Genomic DNA, 25268 nt, shown 5'->3' with positions numbered 1-25268 from the left:
GGGAGAATAAAGAGTTCAGAATAATGCTTAGGTTACAAATGTAAGAATCATGATATGAGGAAGGGGAAGTTTGAGGGAAAGATCAGTTGAGTTTCAGACATAGTAAGTTTGAGATGTCTTTCAGACATACAGTTCCAAAAGTCCAGAAGGCAATAAGTGATGCAGGACTTAAGCTTGAGGACAGTCTGGAGCTGGATATAAATCTCCAGGAGTCCTTCGTAGGGGAATGATAGCTGTATCCATGAGATCTGATGATATTGACAAGAGTATAGAGAGACAAGAAAGTCTAGTACAGAACCTTGTTTTATACCCACAGTTGGGGGTAGTGGTACGGATCATAATTAATCAAGGGCATGGAGGAAGAACAGTCAGAGAGTAGAAGAACCAGCGGAAAGTATCAAAAAAATTGAGACAGGAGAAAGTGTCTAGGCTGGTAGAGTGACCAACTGTATCATTTGTAGCAAATATGTTGAGAAGAATGAAGCCTAAGAAAAGACATTCATATCTGGCAATTAAGAGATTATTGTTATTTTTGAGAGAGCCTTTTCAGATGAGTGCTGATGTTGGGATCCAGATGGAAGAGGGTTGAAAAGTGAGAGAGAAGAGATGAAATGGGGGCACAGCGTCTAGATAGCTTTTTCAAGGAAACTTAATGAGTAAGGGAGGAGAGATTCAGCATAGGAACTTGAGGGGATCTAATGAAGATTTTTTACAGATGGAGGAGACAGTAGGGAAAGAACCAATAGAGGGGGGAAGCTTAAAGATTTGAGCAGGGTGATGATCAAAAATGTAACCTGGTGAAGAACATGGGAGAAGTTGGGATGAGGTGCATATATGGAGGAATTATTCATGAATATGAGAAGTGTCATCTTTTTGTCAGAGGATGGAGGACAAGAAAAGAGGGTTGCGGAGGATATAAGGGGGTTGGGAATCAGATTTTTAGATGAATAGAAAGAGTCTAGAGGGAGTTCTTTTTGAATGACCTCAGTTTCTCAATAAAGTTAAATGGTAGAGTCCTTAGCTGAGAAATCAAAGGAGAGAAGTAAAAGGCTTGAGTTGAGAAGAAAGGGTTCAAATAATTTTCAAGGGATGATGATATAAAGACTCAATTAGGGAGAAATAAATAAGCTACCTTCCTGCAGTGAGGGCCCACTTGAAGTTGGAAAATGTGAATTTCTGCTATGCTAAGGTGTTTAGTATTATCTGGTAAGAATATGGAACCATTGATGTGGTCAGACCTCTGTCTTGGGAAGATTGTTTTGGCAGCTGCTGAGAAAATAGATTGGATAATGGTGATACTTAGAAGTAAGAAGGTTTAGTTAGAAGGCTATCATAGCAATCTCAGTAAGAATTATTGAGAGCCTTTACTAAAGTTGTGACCATTTCAATGGAGTATGAGACTTGTGTACGTCCCACAACACTTGGGGAATTAATTGGATATGATTGTAAAGGATAGGGAAGAATCAGTTAGATCTGAAATGTGCACATCTGGGTGACTAGAAAGATGGCAGTATTCTCAGTAGAAATAGGCAAGGTTCAATAAATGGCAAATTTAGTTGGGAGACAATGAAATCTGTTTTGGATAGATTTAGTTCAAGATCAGGAGAAGGTATTCAATTGACAGATGGTCATACATGAAGACTTCATGGGAAAGATAAAGTTGGACATATGGATTTTGGGGTTATCTTCATATAGATTCTCCTTCAGTTTGTGGGAGCTGATGTGAAGATACCTTCAAGAAATTATATCTAGAAAGAAAAGTGAAGGGAAGACATGTAACATGTAACATCTATCCTAAGGGGTCAGAAGATGGATGAGTGAGTCTGCAAAAGCCATAGAAAAGGAGCTAGCAAATAAGGAAGAGAATTAAGAAAGCACAATGTGAAAAAAGCCAAGGGACAGAGAATATTGAGCAGAAATGGTAGGTACCTAATATTGTGAAGTCAGAGGATGAGAACTAAGAAAAGGCCATAGGATTTAGCAGCTAACACATCATCAATGTATTTGGAGAAAGGCATTTCAGAGGGATTGGGTCAAGAATTACCAAAGGCTTAGGACGTGGGCTGACGGTGAGGTTGGAGGTAGGAAGATTACTTCAAATAATGTGGCAGTTAAAGACAGGACAGCTGCACAGGGACATACCTTGTAGAGATGGTGAAGTTAGTTACTTATTACTGACATTCAAGGAAAATGAGTTTTAACCATTCCATTCATAAACATTAGGTAAAAATTGTATGCATAATCTCTGTTGGAAAGTTCTTAAACTTATTCTTATGATTTTGCACATCTACTTAGATCCAGGGAATGTCTACTCTTACAAACATTTACCTCTCATTACCTTCCCCCTTGCCACCCACCCTTAAATTCTTTGTTAAAAGAGATGGCTTTCTGGGTTAGGGGAAAGAAGGAATACATTTGGAAATTATGTTAATATAAAAAGAAAGGAAATAATAAAAATCGAAAAAGAACAAACATTAAGCTATCTCTGTGATTTCATTTCCTTTTAGTGGCATAGAGAAGGCAGTATCACATCTGTGAAAGGGCAATAGGAGACTTGACTTATAGATCTGACTCTGTTTCTAACTGTGAACTTAGACAAGTCACCTAACTTCTTCTGAAGTAACACATAGTTACTTCATCTGTGAAATGATGGGGCTCGATTAAATGACCTCCAAAGCACCTTCTAGTTAAAGCTATGATTCTCTATTGCCACCAAGGATGACTATAATATTGAAGAGACAGAATTGGCAATCAAAATAGACTCCATTAAAGGTATATTTGGAAAGTATGGAAAGGAAAAAAAGAGATAGTTTTGATGATTTTGGAGATTCCAGGCTGTGGAGTTGTGCTGAAGCTCGTTGTGGAAAAAGCTATTTCCTCACAATTTGGTAGGTACCTTGGGAAATTGTTTTAACTTTCTTTGGCCCTTAAGCATTTATTCAATGACTTACTGCTTCTGTACCCTGCATATAGTTAAGGCTCTAAGAGACTCTGGCTCATTACTTATCATTTTATTAAGATAGAGGAGAATAGATGTGTGATTGAATAATATGAACTGAATCAATATATGGGAACTACACCTCCTTAGAGAACTTTAAGCTACATATCTTGAAGGGAAAGAAAATTAAGCCTAAGCACCCAGAAACCAGTTGAAATAAAATGAAATCTTTTCTAGTTGGATACTGTTTCATTTTTGAAAGAAGAAATTAAATGTAAAGGTCAAGATCCAATGAAGGAGAGTCAAATGTTTTCGACTTTGGATACTGTAACTGATATCCTAAGTAATGAAGAAAATGCCCTCTTGATACCTTCATCAACAACCACTGACTTCTTACCCAGCTTTATCCATTGTGTTTTGATCATTTGTACCTAATCAATATGTGTTTATTTTAGCCACCTATTTCTTGTCAGACACTGTGCCACAAAGACAAGCAAGAAATAGTTTCTGCCTTCAAGGAGTTTGCAATCTAGACATAGAAGATAGCATGTACTTATCTGGGTATATATAAAGTGTATAGGCAGTTAATTGGGGGGAAAGGCTCTGGAAGCTGGGAAACAGGAAAGGCTCCACTTATTTAAGCATTACTTGAGCTAACCCCTGAAGAAGAGTAGGAATTCTAAGAGGTAGAAGGGAGGAGGAGATGCATGGCTAACCTGTGAGATAGCCATATGCAAATATAAGGCAAAGAGCGATGAAGTGCTATCCATCAGGAATACTAAGAATGGTAGTGTAACTGGACCATGGAGCAAATAATTGGTAAAGATGGGTAATTAAGCTAAAAAGGTAAATTGGGATTAGGTTGGGAAGGGCTTCAAATGCCAAACACAGGAGTTGATATTGAATCTTCAAGGTAACATGGAGCTAAAATACCTTATTGAGTGCAAGAGGACATAATCACATCCTATTAATAGGAAAATCACCTTGGCAATTCTGTGGAGGGCAATAGAATGAGAAGAGACTTGAGGCAGGAAGACCAGTTAGTAGGCTTTTATAAGAGTTCAAGTGGGAGGTGATGAAAGTGTGAATTAGGTTGATGACTGTAAGTAGAAAGAAAAGGATGATCAAGAATCATGTTGAAGTCAAAGACATAAGACTGGAGAACTGGTTGGCTTTGTGAGATATGGGAGAGTGAGGGACAGAGAATGACACAGTGGTTGTGAGTGAGGTGAATGATTATTAAGTTGTTGTGTTTGTCTTTCATTTTCAAAGAGGACCATAACATCAGGGAAATGATGACATGACTTGCAGTTGACTTTGATTTGAGTGAGGGAGGGCTGTGCAAGGTCACCAGCCTCACTTTCTCCTCCAGAGCCATCTGGGTTCAGTGGCCAGATGTTCATCAGGATGACCAGGCCATCCCATCACTTACTTCTTAAAGAGGCCTATTCACTGAATGGGCATTACCTCACTTTAAGTGAGTACCTGAAAAGGCTTTAGCCTAAATGATAAAGTTCCTAAATGCAAATGACTAAATAATGGCTACAAGGATAATCAAAAAGACAAACATGTATTTGATGCCTTAAAATTTTCTAAGGGGTTTACCTAATTGCACAAATAATCACACTGCAGCTAGAATAAGACTAAAATATATGGATTAGGGAAACATTTCATTGATCATTTCTGAAAAATATGATTCCTAAAATACACAATAAATTTACACAAATCTACATAATTATCATTCTCCAAAAGAAAAGTAGCTGATATGAATGGTTTTCAAAAGGAGAAATTCAAATTGTCTATAACCAGTGTTCACAATTGTTAGCAATCTGATAAAGACAATGATTAAGAAACCTGAACTAAAACCTTGGCATTGGCAAAGATGGTAAAAGATGACAGAAAAGTAGATATTGACTGGAACATAGGAAATAAACACAATGATTCACAGCTAATATTGCTATGAATTTGCCCAACAATTTTAGAAAACAATTTATAATTATCCAAGAAAACTTTAAAATCTTTTTATTTTTAAGTTAATTTTCCCTAGTTAAATATATTTTCTCTTCCTCCCATTGAAAAAGAAAGGGAAAGAAAAACTTATAACAAATTTGCTTTGTCAAGCAAAACAAATTCCTATATTAGTCATATAAAAAAAATCTGTCTCAATCTGTGCCTGAATCCATCACTACTCTCTCAGGAGATGGGCATCGTTTCATCATAAGAACTCCAGAATCATAATTGGTCATTGTATTTGGCAGCATTTTTAAATCTTTCAAAGTTTATGTATTTCAAATGTTAATATTTTATAAATTGTTCTCTTAGTTTTGTCTTCTTTATTCTGCAACACTTTCCAAGGTTGTTTTGATGACTGATCAAATACAAGGATTTAAGGAAACATGAGGTATCTTGTAAAAGCAATGAAGAGCGAAAGGGCAGATTTCAAAGGACAGTATGCAAACTGACCATAACTATAAACAATAAGACAATTTTAAAGGGCAGCAAAAGAAGTCAGATATAGAGAACAATTGTATTTGTAACTTGTTAAGAATTACATCCTATCTTTTTTTAAGAAAAGAAAAACTACTGATGTGTAAGGTTGATTGTATCATTAGTCACCATCATTGTTTTATGTGGTTTTGCTTAACTAAGCCTTGTATATTGTGTGTGTTTTCTTGTGTGCATGATTGGGGAGAGGCAGGGGATGGTTAATTGTGATCTTGTATGAAAATAAAGTCCCTAAGTAAATATAATAGAATACTTGGAAACATCAACCCCATTGCATAAATGAAGAAATGTGTTCAGGATGGAGAAGAGATGTTTAAACAGGACTAATAAGTATAGGGAGTTTGGGGGAATTTCTTGCTCAGTATAAACTTACAATCCTATTCTTATGAATTGAAATGAAAACTTTCAATAATAACTCTAAAGATATGACACATAAGCATTCCTGAAAAAATGATGAAATTAAACTGCCTCTCCTGGGCTCACTGAGGTCAACTTGATATAAGACTAGACTTTCAACTCCAAATGAAGACTAGAGGATGGAGAAGAAGAATGAAGGGGAAAGTAGAGAATCTGTTACTAGGTTTTCTTCTGCTCACCAGAGGGTCTTTGCATCTAGTTTTCTCTCTTTCCAGCATAAAGAGTATCAATAAACCACATAGGGTCTAGTTAGGGTTTTTTGTCAGGTTTCCTCTTGGCAGGATCTAGGCCTGTCATTAAGACCTGGAGGCAATGGGAAAGTTTCTTCATCCAGAAGCTCTGTGCCAGATGTAAATGTCTTCTTTTGTTCAAGGGACTAGTCAGCCTATATTCAAGGAGGGTCTGTAATGACAGCTGCCACTTCAGACTAGCCACATGGTTTATTCTAGTCCACTTTCTTAAGACCAGTAGGTCAATGATAGTTCTGTCAGAATCCCAGTGGGAGAAGAGTGACATTCCTCTAGAAAGCAGTTCAGTGTCAGTTGATAATTATGATATTGCCAAGGACAGTTAAACAAGATCAAGACGGGTAAGGAGAAGGAAGAGAGAGATATCAGTGATGTCAACAAGAAACTTTCCTGTCTGATGGACCCAGCAGGGGTGGCTGTTCATATAGAAGAGGAAGAGCTAAATTGGGTAGACATAAGTATTGCCCATACAACTCTGAAGTCTCTTCAACTCAAAAGCTTGAATCCTGAAGCACAAATTAATACATCCTAGTTAATAAAAGGGAAATGTCAAGATCTGCCAAGCTAATTAGTGATTCGGCTTTCTTGGCACTATCACTTTTCATCCAAAGTAGTGAAGCCTGTTCATTGTTTTTAGCTATCATCTTTCATATTTGAAACTGCAAAACATGCCCTAAAAAGGGCTAGGATGAACATGGTGTTACTTGGGAAGATATAATGACACACACCATTTTTTTCTAACCTAATGAAAAAAAAATCACTTGACAAGTCTTCTTTGATGTCAGAAAATTACCACACTTCAAGTGTTGTTTTCCATAGTTTTGAAAAGGTTTCATTAATCACTGTGGAATAATTATCTTCCTGCATTGTCCCACAGAGCTGTTCCAAATATAGCTCTCCCCTGAAAGTCCCCTTCATGCACTCTATACTCAAGTGAAAGGGAGGGAGTGCTCATTGCCTATGACTATACCGCATGACTTTGTTCCCTGGGTCTGGGGTGATTTCCCCTGAACTCTCTACTGTCCTTTAAGAGAGACAAAAAGGGATGGAGGGAGAAGAGGGGAAAAGAGAGAGGGGAGGGAGGGAGAGAGGGAGAGAGGAAGGGAATTTTTTTGAAAGTGTGTCCCTATTTCCAGTGGATTTCTCACTGAAGTAACCCTGGAGTGCAACAAACCCCAAACCAAGAAGGTTCTCTGCTGAACTTTTACTAATTCTATCTTCTCACACAGAAATGAACCAAACTGGAACCCAGGGCTATACGTGTGGTGAGATTGAATACTATATAGGTTTATAGAATCTTAGAACTTGAAGTAATCACGATGACTGTCCAGGTCAACTCATAGCCACAAAAGAACCCCTTCTACTCCATCAGCTCCCAGTTATTATTCCTAGTTCTACCTTCTAGAGTCAATAGAACAAGAAAAAAATGAGTAGGGGTGGGGGAGATTAGCACAGTTCCCCAATGTTGCTATAACTGCATTGGAAGGGGAGAGGAGAAATGAGAACATACAGTATATCTCAAACTTCTGCCACAAACATACACTCACACCAAATCCCAATGGACCTGCATGTAACTGAACTAAGACTGGAGCCTATATACAAAGTGATTTGCACAAATATTCTCAAATAAACACACTGATTTGCCTGAACACACTCTACTTCTCTCTAATACGTTGCTCTTAAGAGGTAACACTGAAATTCGCACTTAGCACACAAAGTTTCCCCTTTTTGGTCTGAGCCGTGGTGATTCCAATTTATAATTGTTTTTTTTTTTTTCAAAGAGTTCAGAGCTCCATCAGGAAACAAGGCACCTTTGAGATCATCAAGTAAAAGTATCATAGGATCCAAGATTTAATGCTAGAAGGAACCAGTTCTTTCATTTTATAGATGAGGAAACTGAGGAACAGATAAGTTTATTGACTTGCCCAAAGTCACACAGCTAATAAGAGTCTGCATCAGGATTCAAATCCAGATTTTACAGAAGAGAACGGTGCCTTGACAATCAATCTTTTAAGAGGGGCTTTGTTGATAATTACTCTAAATCATTTAATTTAGCCCAAGAAAAATGTGATTTTGGTGCCTAATATTCTAAGACAAATCCTTTATGTTTTTCTTTTCTCTATATCTCCTGCAAGGACTCAGGTTTAATGGTGTCAGTTTTATCCACATTCCATTATCTTGTGTTAATAAAATGAACCATGCTAGGGGATAGGGGCATAGTATCCCTATCAATGGTGCCACCTTGGGAAATATTCTTAAAGTATCCTGTTTATGATGCTCTCAATGCTTTTGCCATGCTTTCACAAAGTTAAAAGGACTCTGGTGAAATAAAACTTTCGCTCCATGAAAAGCAACATTTAGGGCTTTAGTCCTCTAATCTTTGAGGAAGGTTTACAGTTAGATTTAGATAGAAGCCCAAGTAGTACATAGCAGAGAAAGATAAAAGCAGAACATCTCTAGGAATGATGCCACATGGAACTCAAAACCTTTGTGATCTCAGCAGGGCCAAAACCTGAAAAATCTAATCTTCTGACTACTCCCAGCCTATAAAATTAATTGCTTTTCATCCTAACCATTTTGTTTGGATGGATTTGGAGAGTGTCAATATCTTATATGAGCAGACAGGAGATGTAAGAGGCCTAGATAACAAGGGGAAAACCATCCATCAAATAGTAAAAAGCTCAGTCTATTTTGTTTTCTTTGTTTCTCCTTTATTCTTCTCCTTTCCCGAAACAAACATCAATTGTGTCAATGCTGAGAGAAGAAATTGCAGCTTCTGCTTCTTGACATGTAACCCTGGAGGTCTCTAACCCACTTTTAACAACATTTCAAAACATGTTCATGTATATTCTCCAGCTTTTAAGGCACTATGTTAATTGATGGGGACAGAAAGTGGGACAAGGGGCTTTCCCTTTCTTCTTTGAGTTTGTGATGTAGGACTATAAAAGTCAGAATATAGTCAAATTTATATAACATTTATATAACTTCTATTAACCAAGAATGGCTAAATCATGACCCTCATTTAAATCATGACCACTGCTGTTTGGTAAGCACTTTGGAGCCTGTGATAGAATGATTTTTGTTCTAATATGATTTATTTGGAGTAGAAAGTATATTTCTTGAGTTTCAGAACAGTCTTTTGGATTTGTGTCTTCCATGTCTAGCAGGGTACATGGAACATAGTAGGTACTCCATAAATCCTTGTTGATTCATTAGTTTGTTGTGTAAATATACATTACTAGAGGCTTCTAAGTGGAATAATGGAGAGAGGGCTGCACTTGGGGACTGGAAGGGTTCCAATCCTGCTTCAGACACTTACTTGCTGTGTGACTCTAGGTCATGGGGGGGGGGGAGGGCGGAGAAGGGGAACCTGCAGCCTCAAGGCCACATGTGGCCCTCTAGGTCCTCAAGTGTAGGCCATTGACTGAATCCAGACTTCACAGAACAATAAAAGGATTTGTTTTTTGCCTGGGGTTTTTGCCTAGAGTCTAGGAAAATCACTTAGACCTTCTCTATCTCAGTCTCTTTCTCTATAAAATAATTACAATAATAGCACCGAATAATGAGGAAGTAATAATAATGAAGTGAGATACAATGAAAATGCCATGCTTATTACTACTTCTTGCTTAGCTATGCTTATTGTTACCACTAATACCGAAACTTCCTAGATTCAGTAACTTTGAGAGTAAGCAATAATTTTAATATTTTATTTTTTCCCAATTACATGTAAAGACAATTTTCAACATACATTTTATTAAAAGATTTTCAATTCCAAATTTTCCTCCCTCACCTCTCCCCTCCCCCAAATGGCAAGCAATCTGATATAGGTCATGTATGTTAAGCAATAATTCTCTGAGCAAATCTTCTGTCAATTCCATTCTTAAATCTAAAAAGTGACAAATGGTGCTAAGCTTGGGAAATACAATCCTATATTATCCTGATATAACATATACTTGGCCCAGGGTAATTGTCCATCAAAGTCTCTCTTCTTGTCTACTTAGGCTCATAAGATTGTAGATTTAGAGCCAGAAGGAACCCAAGAGGTCACCTAACTAATCAAGCTTCATTTTACAGATGAAGAGGTGACCTGATCAAATTGCCAAAGTCACCTAGGTAGCAATGTGGTAGAACTAGGTTTTAGAACTGGGTCTTCTAATGTCAGGTCAACAAACATTTATTAATTATTAGTCATTTCCAATGAGCTGGGCACCATGACACTGACTCCAACTCCACCATGCTTTGAAAGTCTCCTGAAATGGGTCCTTTATTACTAAAAGGATAGCTTTATACCTGGGACCAGGAGCTCAACCTTCACATACACAAAACATCATAGCATGGAGTTTTCAAGGCTAAGCGATATTTACTTTGGTAACTGATATGCTAAAGGGATTCCCTGAAGAAATTGATTTTTTTAATAAAAATCTATTTTTTAAAGCAATTGGGGTAAGTAACTTGCCCAAGTTACTTAACGGTTACATGGCTGTTATTTTTGTGTGGGTGTTAAGTATCTGAGGCCAGAAACGATCCCAGGTCCTCCTGACTCCGGGGCTGGTGCTCTTACTCACTACACCACCTAGCCACCCCGAATAAAAATATTTCTAATATTTTGGATTAATAAATATAGCCTAACCCTGTGTAGTACAGGTTTTTAGTTGATGTTGTTGTTTGATTGTTTGTTTTAAAGATAGGTCTCCTTTGCTTCTTTTTATAGGAAATATAAAATATGCATCATGATGTTTGGGTAAAAATAAATTTCCTAAAATCCAAGATGGTGGATTTTAAAATTATTTAGATACGAATAATTTTCCAAGTGTAATTGCTAGTAGATAGCAATAGGATTTAAAAGTGGAAAGGGATATTAGAGGTCATCTAATAGAGCTTCATTATTTTACAAATGAAAGCACAGACCCAGGGAGGTTGTGACTTGACCCAGATTATACAGGTTTTACTTAATGACAGAGACACAGAGACAGGACCCAAATGCAGGGTCTCTGAAGCCAAATCTGCAGAAGGATAGGTCTCAGAATTGAAAGGAACTTCATAGGCCACCTAATGCCATCCATACATGTGGAATACCCTCCGTATTATCCTTGATATATTCATTTGCTTCCTGCTTAAACACTTCCAGGAAGGGGGAGCACAGCCCATCCATAAGTCAACCATTCTACTTCTGAACAGCTCTCATTATTAGGAAGTCCTTCTGATTTAACCTTGGCTTCTATTCTGGAGTATCTGCATAAAACGGCTCACTTGGAGCAAAAATGCCCAGTTGAATCTTCATGCCTCTCAACTCTTACATGGACCCTAACTCTTCCTCTCCAAAACTTTCATCCATGAATCCTTATTCCACCCTCTGGGCTCAGGCAGAACAAGCCTATTCTCCTTTCTGTTTGACAGCCAACCTGCAGATAATTGAAGAAAGCCATCATCTCTATATCTCCTCCTTAAATACCCATATACTAACGATAACAAGTGTGTGCTCCCAGAGGGATGAGTGTAAAACACCTTGCATCTATTTTATCTGTGATTATTAGTACTTATGAGATACTAAATTAGAATTTATGTGATTAGGGGATGAGTTTATTGCACAATGAGTCAATATCACATGGGGGGGGTAGGGAGCTCATCTTAGAATATGATACAGGTTGTTTTTGACTGACAACTTGCTTGGTGTTTCTTAACAGGAAACAGAACTTTTCGTTCCTCCTCTCTACTATTTAGGAATTAACTACTTTTAATAACCCCTATTTAGGGGCAGCTAGGTGGCACAGTGAATAGTGTTCTGAGTTTATATTTAACCTCAGACACTACCTATAAACCTGGGCAAGTCACATAACCTTTTTTTGCCTCAGTTTCCTTATCTATAAAATTAGCATTATCAGTGGCCCCTATCTCACAGGGTTGTGGTGAGGATAAAATGAGATAGAAAACATTCGTAAAACCACTTAACACAGTACTGGCCTGGCCCGTAGTAGGCCAAGTCTGTTTATTTTTAAATTAAAATTTATATAATATTTGGAAGTTTCAGGCAGGACTTAGAATGATATGAAATAATATCAGCATGATATATAAAATAATAATATTAGCATGAAATAATAACTTGCTAGCTGGTCAACATCTGGAGCCTACTGGCATTAACCAAGTGAGTTAATACAAGTTGCAGAGAACATATTAATCTGCCTTAATGGAGGGGGCAGTCTGTATATATACAAACATACAGGCACACACACACATATAAATAAATGTACACGAATTTGTTCACAGATCTACTCACTGGCCCTTTCATTTACATTGATGATGGATTTTGCCTCCCAACAGTCCCATTATGTAATATAGTTATTATCATTAATCTTGGTTTTTAGGAAACTGTGATGCAGAATGGGGGCAACTTTTGCTCACGGTCAAACAGTGAAGTGTCTGAGTCAGGATTTGAACTCTGGTCTTTTGTGACTACAAAAACAATTGTCTTACAATGATATCATACATGTCTTTATACACATACATATATGCATATATCATAATCTATACCCGCAAACATATATACATATATGTGTATTGTATGTATGTGTGCATGTGCATATGCATATATGTATACACACGATGAATCCTCTCTATTTTCTTTATCTGTACTCATTGAAACATGTAATGAATTCTGAATGTTTCAATGTGAATTGCTTCTAACTGTGTGACATCTGTTGAGGAATCATAAGAACCAAAGACTCTCAAAATAAGGAAGAACCCCAGGATCCAGTAGGCCCAACTCACACCTGAATAAGAATGCCTTCTGCACACACCTCATGTTTCGACTTGCAGCCTTTATTTAAAGACCTAAGGCAGGGATCCCAACCTTGGTGCTCAAGAATTTTTAAATATTGGTCATTTGTCTTCTTTCACACACACATACATGTGTATATATAAATACATATGTGTATTTGTAGATATATGCATATGTACATATGTGTATATCTATATCTATCTATATCTATCTCTCTCTCTCTCTCTCTCTCTCTCTCTCTCTCTTTATCTATCTATATATATATATATATATATATTAGAGAGACAGACAGAGACACACTAACTTTTTTTGAGGAGGTCTTAGTACGTTTCAACAGATTTCCATGGGGTCCACAATACAAAAAGACAGCTAAAGAATTCCTGATATAAGCAAAAGGAATCTAGTGTATCTTGAGACACTCCATTCCACTTCTGAACAGTTCTAACTTTTAGAAAAATTTTCCTCTCATTAAACTTAAATTTACTTCTTTGCAACTTCTTCCCTTGGGGGCTAAGCAGAATTGGTATATCAATCAATAAGCATTTATTAAGAACCAACCTACCTATATACTTCATATTTTACTTGAGTTCCTGAGGATCTTCATGTAAGGAAAAATAATCTTTAAATAGTGTCCTTGCAAATTACCAGAGTGTATAACTGTACCCTTTGGCAGAGGGTTTTTTGCTGCTTTTGTTTTTGTTGGGTTCTTGTTCTTCTCTCTGTATTGTTTTGTGGTATACCCACCCTAATGGGTGTGCATTTTCTGACTCAGAAAGTGCTCCTCTGCATCATTTGCATTTTTGAGAAAGAATCAAAGTTCTAAAGAAATTATGACTTCATCATACATATAAGTCCTGAGTCTGTTTACTGCTACAACCATCTTTTAATTATTTTACATTTACATGTATTTTCTCCTCTCTCCCCCGATGAAAAAATAAAACCAAACAAAAACTGTGATCATAAAAATAATTTAAGTCAAGCAAAACAAAATCCCATTGATGCCAACCATGTCCAAAAGCATATGTCTTATTTTGCATATAGAGTCTTTTCCTTTTCCATCAGGAGATGGGTAGTCTTAAAGCACAAGAATGAAGTATCTTATTTTCCTTCCTCCAGAATCAAACTGGTTATTGCATTGATTAGAGTCTTTAAGACTTAAGAACTGCAGCTCTCTTAAGAGATCTTGAATAGTTAGGATAAGATTTGCTAGAATTAAAGTATGATTTTTATGAGAAGAATAAAAAAAAACCCTACTATAAAATTGTTTTAGGGTTCATTGAACTATGCACATTCTGTCTTAGGTAGAATGGCAAACACTGACATTCGCTATTAAGCTGGGCTAAGATCTCAGCTTGAAAATGAGGGACACAAGTACTGATCATTAACTTATACAACTGGTCATAAACTCACTGATTACACTAAGTAGCCTCATTTTTTATTACATCTTTAAATAAAAACTAAAGAAATCACAAAAAAGACACCTTTCCTGGCATAAAGTTTTTTTTTAAAGTCATTAGGTACAAATCTTAAAATTTAATAATAATATATGGCACTCATTCAAGCAAAATCAAGGTTAATGGTGAATTCCAAAGCATGGTGATCTGGATTTAAGCCTGATTTTCAAGGAAATGATTAGGGGAATTCACATCCTCATTAACAGAGTCAGCCTGGGTCACAGACAAAAATAACTGGACCATCGCTCTTTCTTTCAAGATGGCCTTCTTCCTTTCATTTGTTTTTATAGTCGTTATATACTAATTACTCTATGATCACACAGACGTTCTTCCAGCTAAGTAAATCCAAGTGGTTGTACCACTAAAATGAACAGTTCAATACCTGAAGCCTCCCACCCAGAATGAGGCTCCCTGAAATGTTTATTCATTCTAAGTCCTCAGTAGTTTCAGAAGCTGGTGGATTGAGCAGAAGTGTGGCTGCTATTTGAAAGTTTTATATTTGGGGTTTGCAAAAGAAAACTTGGATCTCATTTCTCTGTGCTGTCTCATGCACTCTCTGTTTCAGACTTTCTGAATCTTGTTCATAGAGCCTTGAGTTGTGAGCAAGTAGCTCTTAGTGACTTTTCATGCATGTTTCCTCTCCAAGTTTTTCTTTTCTAAAGCTAACACTGAGCCAATTTGGGGAGCAGCAGTTGTGAGAGGTTACTGGTTAGGGGAATGATATTGTGGGCATTATTTTCCTTTGGAAGCTTTGCATGGAGATAAAATCTCAATTTGAAATTCGAGATGATTTGGGACAGAGTTTGGGAATGTGCAGCCTTGGCCAGGAGACCACTTGTGGCCCTAAGGGTTACATCTGGCCTCAAGGCTGCAGGTTCTGCAATCCTGATGGGATGTACCAAAGTGAATAGGACATTGAGTCAGGAAGTTGTTCTTCAGTGTTTCAGTCATGTTTGACCCTTCATGACTCCATTTGGGGTTTGCTTTGCAAACATACCATAATGGTTTGCCATTTCCTTCTCTGGCTCATTTAACAGATGAGGAGACTGAGGCAAACTGGGTTATGTGACTTGCCCAGGGTCAGACAGATCATATGTATCTGAAGCCAGATTTGAACTCTGGAAGCTAAGTCTTCCTAACTCCAGATGAGGTGCTCTATATAGCTGCCAGAGTCAGAAAGTCAGAATTTAAATCTCATCTCAGAAACTTCCTAGCTATGTGGCCCTAGTCAAATCAAATAAGTCTTCTGTGATCGTGATGATGAAATTCAACTTGACAGCCTCTAATGTTCCTGTCAACTCTTCATTTTATGAACCTCTTGTCCTATAATTTTACAATATGAGAAATATATACAATATGTTTGTACAGTTTGGAATTATAGAGAGAGTTACTTAACTTGTACTGTGCTTTTAATGTATCCGGTTCTTCATAGGATTACACACTGCTTTCCTCTTTAACTGAGATCATCTGGGTATGAAATGTATGTTCATTTAAATTTCCTTGTGTCTTTTCTTTTCAAAAAAGAGTGAGCAAAATTGGGGCAGGAGTATACTGACCAGTCATCTCCTACTAGATGATATTATTGAACCTTTAAAGTAAATGAGCACTGAAGGCAGTTAGTTTTATTTGGTATGTGAGTGGTCATTATGGTGTTTGTGGGGTTAAAGGTGAACAGAGAGGAGTATTGTGTAAACATACCATTCCCATTCACGTTAGTGGGCTTATCAGTCACTTTTTGTAACTCAAGCTTTCTAGACCTCTCCTCCTCCATTCCTGTCATGTTGAGAACATTCAAAGAGCATTAATGTCTGCATCGACAACAAAATAGAAATTTGTATAAAACTTGGATCAGTTATCTTAGGAGTTCTAATGAAGAATTGCTATCACGATGCAAGTATGTGTCTAAGCAAACAGACCGAGGCTGATTTGCATCTCACCAAAATTAGCAGCAAAGGTTCTGACCACCATTGGCTCTGACCGCCATTATTCTCATATGGGGGATCCCTGGGATTCCAAATCCAATCTTAAACCAAAGCATATTTGGATCCATATAAAAGTAGATCAAGTTTAAGTATAAGAAGACTTAGACTGAAGTAAGCTGTTACTCTTGTCCCAGATTAGATCTAAACCAATGACATTAGTAAATAAGAATTAGTAACAACACTAACAATTGGTATTTGTATAGCATATTAAGTTTGTAAAGTTCTTCATATATATTATCTCACTGGGGCCTTATATTAACCTAATAAGGTAGCTACAAGAACACTGAATTTCAGAGAGATTAAGAGCCTTTACCATGGTCACACAGCTAGCATCAGAGGCAATATTTGAACTCAGATATTCCTGACTCCAAGATCAGCATGCTATCATTCACTAGGCTATGATAACCTCTAGAAATCAATTGTTTTGATCATAGAGAATAAGTCACATTTGTTGGATTAGACCTTTGATTCCACTGATAGAGTATACCCTTGAAGAGGAAAGTAACTTTATTTAGATAGGTACCATTTCTACAACTCTTAGTGAGTTGCCCAAAAAGTTGTGACTTGACCAATGTCATAGGCCACAGACAACTCTTTACTAAAACAGATTAAAATGTAATTGGGAAATATTTAACAAAATAAAAATACATTAAAACATAGATAACATCACATTCTAAAACTGTCAATATGTAATCCATAGAGATCCTTATATATAGATTGGTGCTTTCCCCTTTCCATTTGACACCACCATTTTAAGAGACAAAAGAAGAGCTCATCGATAGAAGTTCTTAGTTTCACCTTAGCTCTAAAGCTCCATGATTTCAATCCCATCTTTGAGACTCAGACTAGATTGACTTTGAATCATGGAATTGAGGAGAGGGTGTTTAATACTATGTTTGCCTGAGTACATTCAACTCCCTGTTGATCCAATTCTTAATTAGGATCATTGGAGGAATTATTTTACAATTAGAACTCATACAATGTAAGTTTCTGACTTTAAATGACAGAATGATTTAGAGATTGTACAGATGGTGACATACATAAAAATGGTTGTTGATTTTTAAAAATTTTTCATCATAAAAGGAGTACTATAATTCTGACTAATTTTGTCACAACTATCATGCCATCAGAGAGTATAGTATTGGAAAATTAAGAGAATTCTCAATTGTATTCACAGGTGGAATTTGCTATAACTGGTTATTTGGGTGTTTTCCCTTAAATAAGCTTTTAAAAAAGAAACTTCTGAATGAAATAAGAATAGAAATTCTCTCTTTGAAAAAGTCCATACTGTAAAAATCATGTGTAAATGCTGCTCATTTTCAGATAGGAAACTGAGTCCCACTTAGATGAAATTTACCAAATTCTTATAAGTAGTTATTGACAAAGACGGGACTCAAGCCAGGTCTCAATTCATGTTTGGTGTTCTTTCTAGTACATAAAGCTTTTACTGGCTTAATCACACAAGCTCACTGTATGAGTGTTATCATTGGTTTCTCACTCTTCCTCTCCCCATATATCTACCAGATACAGTCATTCAGATAGCAAATCTATAGCTACATATAGTTATAAATGTAACTATGAATATGTAACTGTAGCTATGCTTAGTTATAGATGTAACTATATATATGTAACTACAGCTCTGTATAGTTATAGTTATATATGTATATGTAGTATATAGTTATAGATGCAAGTATAACAGATATAGCTGTAGCAAAATAACCCCAGCTGGTGAATACCTGGGGTAGGGGGGGCGGAGTGCTGTAAGAATGAGGAGTCAACAATGGCACTGAGATAGTGAGGTTAACAAAGCAGGAAATATATTATGTAGTAGAAGGAACACTGAATATGGAATTAAGAGACCTAGTTTGAAGTAGTTTTGAGATACATATGTATATGCATTCATAAATAAGTAACGCATATATGCACACATTCTTTTCATTGATAGTACATGTTCCTGGACCAGTATAGGATTACTGCATCATGATATCTGGTGAGCTAAGCTCGGGGGTTAGAGCGCTGGGCCTGGAGTCAGGAAGACTCATCTTTCTGAGTTCAAATCTGGCCTCAAACATTTACTAGCTGTATGACCCTAGGCAAGTTATTTAACCCTGTTTGCCTCAGTTTCCACATCTGTAAAATGAACTGGAGAAGGAAATGACAAGCCACTCCAGTATCTATGCCAAGGAGACCCCAAATGAGGTCAAGAAGAGTTGGACATGACTAAACAACATTATCCCCATGAACATTCCTGTGAACAGAATGTAAGTTGGACTTCTTGAATTTGAATTCCTAAAAAGAACATATATGAGACATACCTTGATGACCTTGATTATCTATCTTCTTGATTGGGGAATCATTCCTGTTTGCCGCAAAATGTTTCTGAAAAGAAAATTAAAACAAAAAACAAAAGGATGAAGAAACTAGTGGTTAATAACACCATTCACAATTAGAAAATGCCCACCATAGTGTCATCTTTGAGAATGGATAATTTCCTATATAGCTCTCTTTGAATTAAATGTTATCTGTTTAATGTTAATTCATTGCAGTCTAATTAATTCTGTACTTAGCCTCCAGATTTAATCATTAAAGAAACATGCTATCAATTGGGTAGCTAATAGGGAGTAAACTGGCATATAACAGGTCTTCCAGTAGGTTGCATGTGGTGCCAAGACTTTAAATAAAATATATTTAACACTGATGGGATTTTCAATAGTTTATACTCCTTTTTCGACATTCTGAAATGACTCATTCAAAATCTCAGGTGAAACCCAGAGAGGATCCAGATACTTCTATAGTGTCAGACCTTTTTGAATTAATACCTTCATGGAAATAAGGGCCACCATGGAATTTTCTAAAGAAAAAAAAAATATTATAAAGTTAAATGCTTTTAACCTTGAATCAAAGACTTGTTAATGTATTGATGTAAGCTGCTGGTGGAGCCACAGATACTTGTTTCTGATAGACAGGGATCATCTTTCTGAGACAGAGACATTTTTGTCATTAATTTCAGGCCTTTTTGGTAAATAAACGTGGAACAGGATAAGTTCAAGGGATTAATTGGCGCCCCGGGAGGCCTCATGAAGCAGCATCAAACTGTAATCAGCTCTTAGAATTGTTGTTTCAGGAAGCCCCGGGTCTCTGAGGCTTCTCTAGAAGTACTCATTACTGTCTGGGTAATGTATTTTCACCAAGTAGCTATAATAGAATTAGTTCTACATTTTATAGGTTATTCATTGGAGGGCAGTTGGGGATAGAATATATTTTATTGGTTCACCAGCATGTTTATTTAAACTCTTGGTCTGAGGTAGATTCAGACTCTAAAGTTACGTTTTAGAATATTGAAGGGGAGGACACATATCCTTGGTTTTAATTTTAAATAAATATCAAGGTGTACTTATTGGAAAGCTCCAGGGATCACTTTGAACATACTGGACATTGCCACAGCATCACTAGATCATAGAATTAGAGCTGGAAAGGAGTTATGTATGGGCCAGTGTGTCCAAACCCCTCATTTAACAGATGAGGAAACTGAGGCACAGAGTAGTTTTAGTGACTTGTCCAAGGCTACAAAGCTATTATCTGAAGTGTGATTTGAATGCCTATTTTCATAAGTCCAAGCTTTTTCCACTAGACCAAACCCAACTTAAAATGTGCAGTTCTTATAATAGTAATGGTTTAATTAATACAGTGACTTCCTGATATTCAGCCTCCTTCAAAGAAGCAGATTATCATCTCTTATGGACTTTGCTCTCTAGAGAGTTGCCTCACTTTCAAGACTTATTACATATCACTCTCCTTGACACAGTCAGTGTGTTCTAGACGCACTGCTTTACTTCCTGTTCCCCAGTTCCATCTTCCGTCTCAAGTGCTCTATACAATCTACTCCTCCCCTTCTTGCCTGGAATACACTTTCTCTTCACCCTTTTCTCTTATGATCCCTAGTCTTCTTCAAGACTTAGCTCAAGTTACCTGATCTTAGCTCCCCATTTCCCTGGAGGAATGGGAAGATTAAAAAAAAAAAACTATCTGTTCCAATGGCCATAATGGCAACAGGAGTAGGTGCTGTGGAGCACTTAGAAGTTAGTCAGACATCAAAGATACTAAAGATATTACATCCCAAACCATCACCAGTCACTTTGACTTTTGCCTTGCAGCTGGATTTCAATGCGAATAGAGGCACTGAAGAGCCAGTCAGGCTGATAACTTTACACAACTCTGCCTCACTTAAACCAATTCACACGTGAGTCGAGACATCACTCTTTGATGTCACTGCCCCTCTTTGAAAATGAAGGATGAACAACAAGTCCCTCCTCCCAATATATCTTTGTGTACACTTTAAAAAAACGTATTTTGTATTTACTGATCAGTGTTACATATTTGTAATGCCAAGCAGAGGCAACTTCCCAAGGTTCAAAATACCAGCATAGGTGCTTTCCATTTTATTCAGTGACAAATTAAGGACAGAGAAAATCAAAATATAGCATAATTCAAAAGACAGCATTTACCAAGTGTGATTCAATAATCTCCAAGTACTACCCCACCCCAGGACCTTACATGCATTTAATCAGTCACAAAGTCCCTCTTCTAAATACTACTTCACCCCTAGGCTGTACCTTCATTTAGTCCATCACAAAGCCCCTCTTCTCAAATGGAGATTAGTTTCCAATCATAAGTAAAGTATATTCATCTGTTTAATCACAGAGCACAAAAAAGTCAAAAGTTCCCCACCCTTGGATTACAATTGAATCTACCCCAGAGTTACAACAAGCTTAAGCACAGCATTTAATACCCAAAGAGATGTCTTTTCTTCATCTTTTCAGCAATCTTTGTTCCTGGGGAGACCAAGCTTAGCAAGTCCACAAGATACATTGTCAGTGTCTTCATTAATTCATTCTCTGTCTTCAGAACAGTCCTAGGACCCCTGAAAACATTAGCAAAACCCCCTTCCAGGATTTCTGTAAACATACAACAAGAAAATCCTTCTTCAGGGCTTCTGAACCAACAGCAAGGTTGCAAGACCTCTACAACAACAGCACTGTCCTTCATCAGTGGACAGAATTCACTCTCTGTCTACAGAACAGTCTCTGGAGCTCTGAACCAACAGCAAGGTTCCAACACCTCTGCAATGACAGGACTGGTTTTCACCAGTGGACAAATCTGGCAAAAACAACATCAAAACAGACAGACAAAGTACCAGCATAACAGCCATGTCTCCTCAGTCGTTGGCAGCTCTGGGTGGCAGCTCTCAAAAGTCCTGGGCAATTCAAAGTGGCCCTCAGCAATCCTCTCAGTCTCTCTCTGCCTCCAAGATGCTGCTTCCAAAAAGTTCTTCTGCCTCTCTCTTTTCTTGTGTCTCTCTAAATTTACGTCACCAGCTCTTCCCAATTCAGCCCTCTCTTTTCACGTCAACAAGTCCATCCCACAAGTGGGATTCACAAACTCTGGGTTTTAACACAATCAAACCAAAAACCAAGCCAATACAGGGGGATCTTTAAATTTCATTACTATTACAATATTCCCCTCTACAAAATGTTTAAGCTCCTTGAGTACCTTTTTTTTTTTTGTCTTCTGGCACAGTACCTGACCCATTTGGGAGTTTGGGTAGAGTTCTGAACCACCCTCTATCTTTCTGACAGCCTTTGACTCCTTGCCAGTTTATAGAATGATATTATTGACAATCACCCAGGCAAACAATGTCAATGTCTTCCTTGATACCTCACTTTCTCTCATCCCACATATGCAATGAGTTGTCAGATCTAATTGTTTCTGCCTTCACAATAAATCTCCTACCTATCCTCTCTTCTCCATTTACACTGCCCAATACCTTGATGTAGGCCCCCATCACCACTTATCTGGGCTATTTCAGTAGTCTTCTGATTAGTCTCATACCATGAGTCTCTATATGGAAATGCTGGGGTAGAGTGTGAGCTTATCCATGTAGAATTTTCTCCCTGTTCTCCCCCTCCTCCACTTTCTGACTTCTCTGCCTTCTTTCAAGTTGTGGCTAAAATCTCATCTTCTGCACTAAGCCTTTCCTGATCCCCCTCAATTTAAGGGCCTTCCCTCTTGATTATGTCCAACTTACGAAGCATAATATTTGCAGGTCATCTCACAGTTGCAAGCTCTTTGAGAATAGAGACTGTTTTTGCCTTTCTATCCTTAGCACTTAGCACAGAATTTGGAATATAACAACTGTTTACTAAATAATTGTGTATTTAAATGGACATGACCAAAGATTTCATTGTGTTAATATAGTACCAGAAAAAACAACACTAGTTCTCTAGTTAGAGGACCTGAGTTTGGATCCAGCCTCTGACACTAATTGAATGATCCTAGACAACTCATTTAACCCCTTTGGACCTCAATGTCCTCCACTCTAAAAGGAGGGGAGTCAGATTAAATGACTTCTGAGGTTCTTTCCAGCTCTACATCTATGGTGTGATGATGGAGGGAATTGATTATGAGGAATTCTCCTTTCCAATATATTCCTTCCCAAGTTATTTTCTTAAAGAGTTGCTTGCTGAGGGCATTGAGTGATTTAGCCACACTTCTGTTACACAGCTAGGATGTGTTAGAGACAGAATTGGAACCCAAGTCTTTGTAATATCAAGGATGTTCCCCTATCCACTACTACACCACAATTATTATCACAGATAATTTGGCAGCTAGGTGGTGCCAAAATGTATAAAGTATTGGGTCTGGAAACAGAAATTCATCTTCCTGAGTTCAAATCCAACCTGAGACACTTACTAGCTATGTGACCCTAGGCAAGCCATTTAACCCTGTTTGCCTCAGTTTCTCATCTGTAAAATGAGTTGGAGAAGGAAATGGCACACTATTCCACTCTCTTTGCCAAGAAAACCCCAAATGGGGTCAGGAAGAATTGGACATGACTGAAAATGATCGAATAGCAACAACAATAGTGGGCTTAACAAATTGTTCACATACATCAAGAATCCATTAAGTACCTGCTGTTTACAATACACTATGCTGAGTGATGAGGATAAAACAATGAATAATTAAAAACCTATCCTATAAACAAAAAGCTTAGGCTATCCTAGAGGAGCTGCAGCCTGCACATAAATATGCATAACCAAAGGTAGAATGTGATGGAGACATAGAGTAGATGCAAATAATATGCTCAAGGCACATTTGCAGGAGGACAGAACATTGCCATCTTGGATTTGGGGATGAGGGAGTGTGGCTCACAAATGGCTTCTCTGTAGAACCTTGGAGACAGGAAAATAGAACTTTGGGGTTAGTGACTTATATCCAAAAATGTAAATGCCAGTTGGTATATCTACACAAGCTTATCCTTTGCCTAAGCTATGGAATCTGGCACTCTGGAACATCTATCAGCCAGCTTCTGAACTCTTTCTTTGAGTTTTTGGTGATTCAGTTTGTAGTGGAAAGAATATTGGGTTGTGAACAGAAAAATTGGCTTCAAATCTCAGCTCTTTCACAGCTTATCTCTGTCAGCTTAGACCAAGTCAGTTTCATTCCCTGGGTCTCCATTTCCTCATCTGTAAAATGAGAATATTGAGACTAGATCAGGGCTACTTAACCTGAACTCCATGGTCTGTGAACTTGAATGGGAACAAGCAAACTTTACACCTTTAATTTTATTAACCATTAAGTAAAGTTTAGCATTTCATTCAATTAAAAAATATTATTATGAGAAGAGGCCCATAGACTTCTCTAGAGATGAGTCTCAGTCAATCTCTCCCTCTCCTCCTCTCTCTCTGTGTCACTATCTCTGTCTCCTCTCTCACTCTGTCTCTGTGTCTCTACACACACACACACACACACACACACACACACACACACACACACACACAGAATTTAAGAACCCCTGACCTAGATGATCTCTGTGGTTTCTTTTAACTCCAAAATCCTACAGACCTTGAGTCACTCTATGCCTGGCCACTTGCTACCAACTTTCTGCTGACCCCCATCATCCTTTTGAAAGCATTTCTGATATTTTATAGCTTATTCCCTTTTGAGGGCAAATGAGAATAGTTTATTGGCCCAACAGAAGGGTAATTGAAACCATTACTCTAAGAGTTCCCTAATTAATGAATCATCTTATATCGGGGCCTCCTGATCAAGTTGAATTCCCTTGATAACTTTACCTGAGACTATTTTCCTAAGGGAGCACAATTAAAGGAGAGCAGGAAGCTTTGGAAAGGAGGAAGGAACATTCATTTTGACACTGGTTTTGAACCTGAAAATAGCCTGGGAAGCCAGGGTGAGTGTGATTCATGTTTGTGAAGCATCCCTTAGCACCCTTCACCTTTCCTCCTCTCTCTTGCTTCTCTGGCACTTTTCAAGTTCAGCTGCTTGCTCTTGGACTACACATCTCTGCTCACTGCCTTGAGGGGACCAGGATCTGCAAAGAGCTTCCTCCTTGGGGAGTCATACTGTCAAACTCTGCCCAATGGGGTCCTGCCTCCAAATGACTCCCCTTCAGGCTAAGACATTTTGAGGATGTTGCAGGGTTTTTTTTCCCCTTTGCATTTTTGGCTTTGATTGTGACTTTACTTCATCAGATATATTCTCTGGGATATCTAGGAACTGTGGGGTTCAGCAAAAATCCTTGTAGCTGCCACTCCTGAGCCTGCATTAATACTGAGAGGGTCGGTTGAGAAGGTGAAAGTTCAGGAAGACTGGCTTCTTGAGATCTGTCTTTTAAGAAACACCAAATAAACTAAGCCTCATGAAAAACATTTTAAACAGTTTAGCTGTCAGCGATCACAGATATTAATTCCCTTGTTTTAAAGTTGGGGAAACTGAGGCATAGAGAATTTAAGCACCTTGCTAACAATTATACTGCTGCTAACTTTTGGATCCAAGATTCAAACCCAGGTTTCCCAACTCCAAGTGCATTAGAAATTTTACAAGGAAAGGCTTTATTGAGTAGGCGCACTCAGCCAAATAATGACATTGTAA

The sequence above is a fragment of the Petaurus breviceps genome, unplaced genomic scaffold, assembly GCF_028583685.1.
Source record: "Petaurus breviceps papuanus isolate PSGF00001 unplaced genomic scaffold, PetGlider_PUasm1.0 178, whole genome shotgun sequence".
Taxonomy (NCBI): domain Eukaryota; kingdom Metazoa; phylum Chordata; class Mammalia; order Diprotodontia; family Petauridae; genus Petaurus; species Petaurus breviceps.
The sequence above is the reverse complement of the archived record's forward strand: the minus strand, read 5'-3'. Positions refer to the sequence as shown.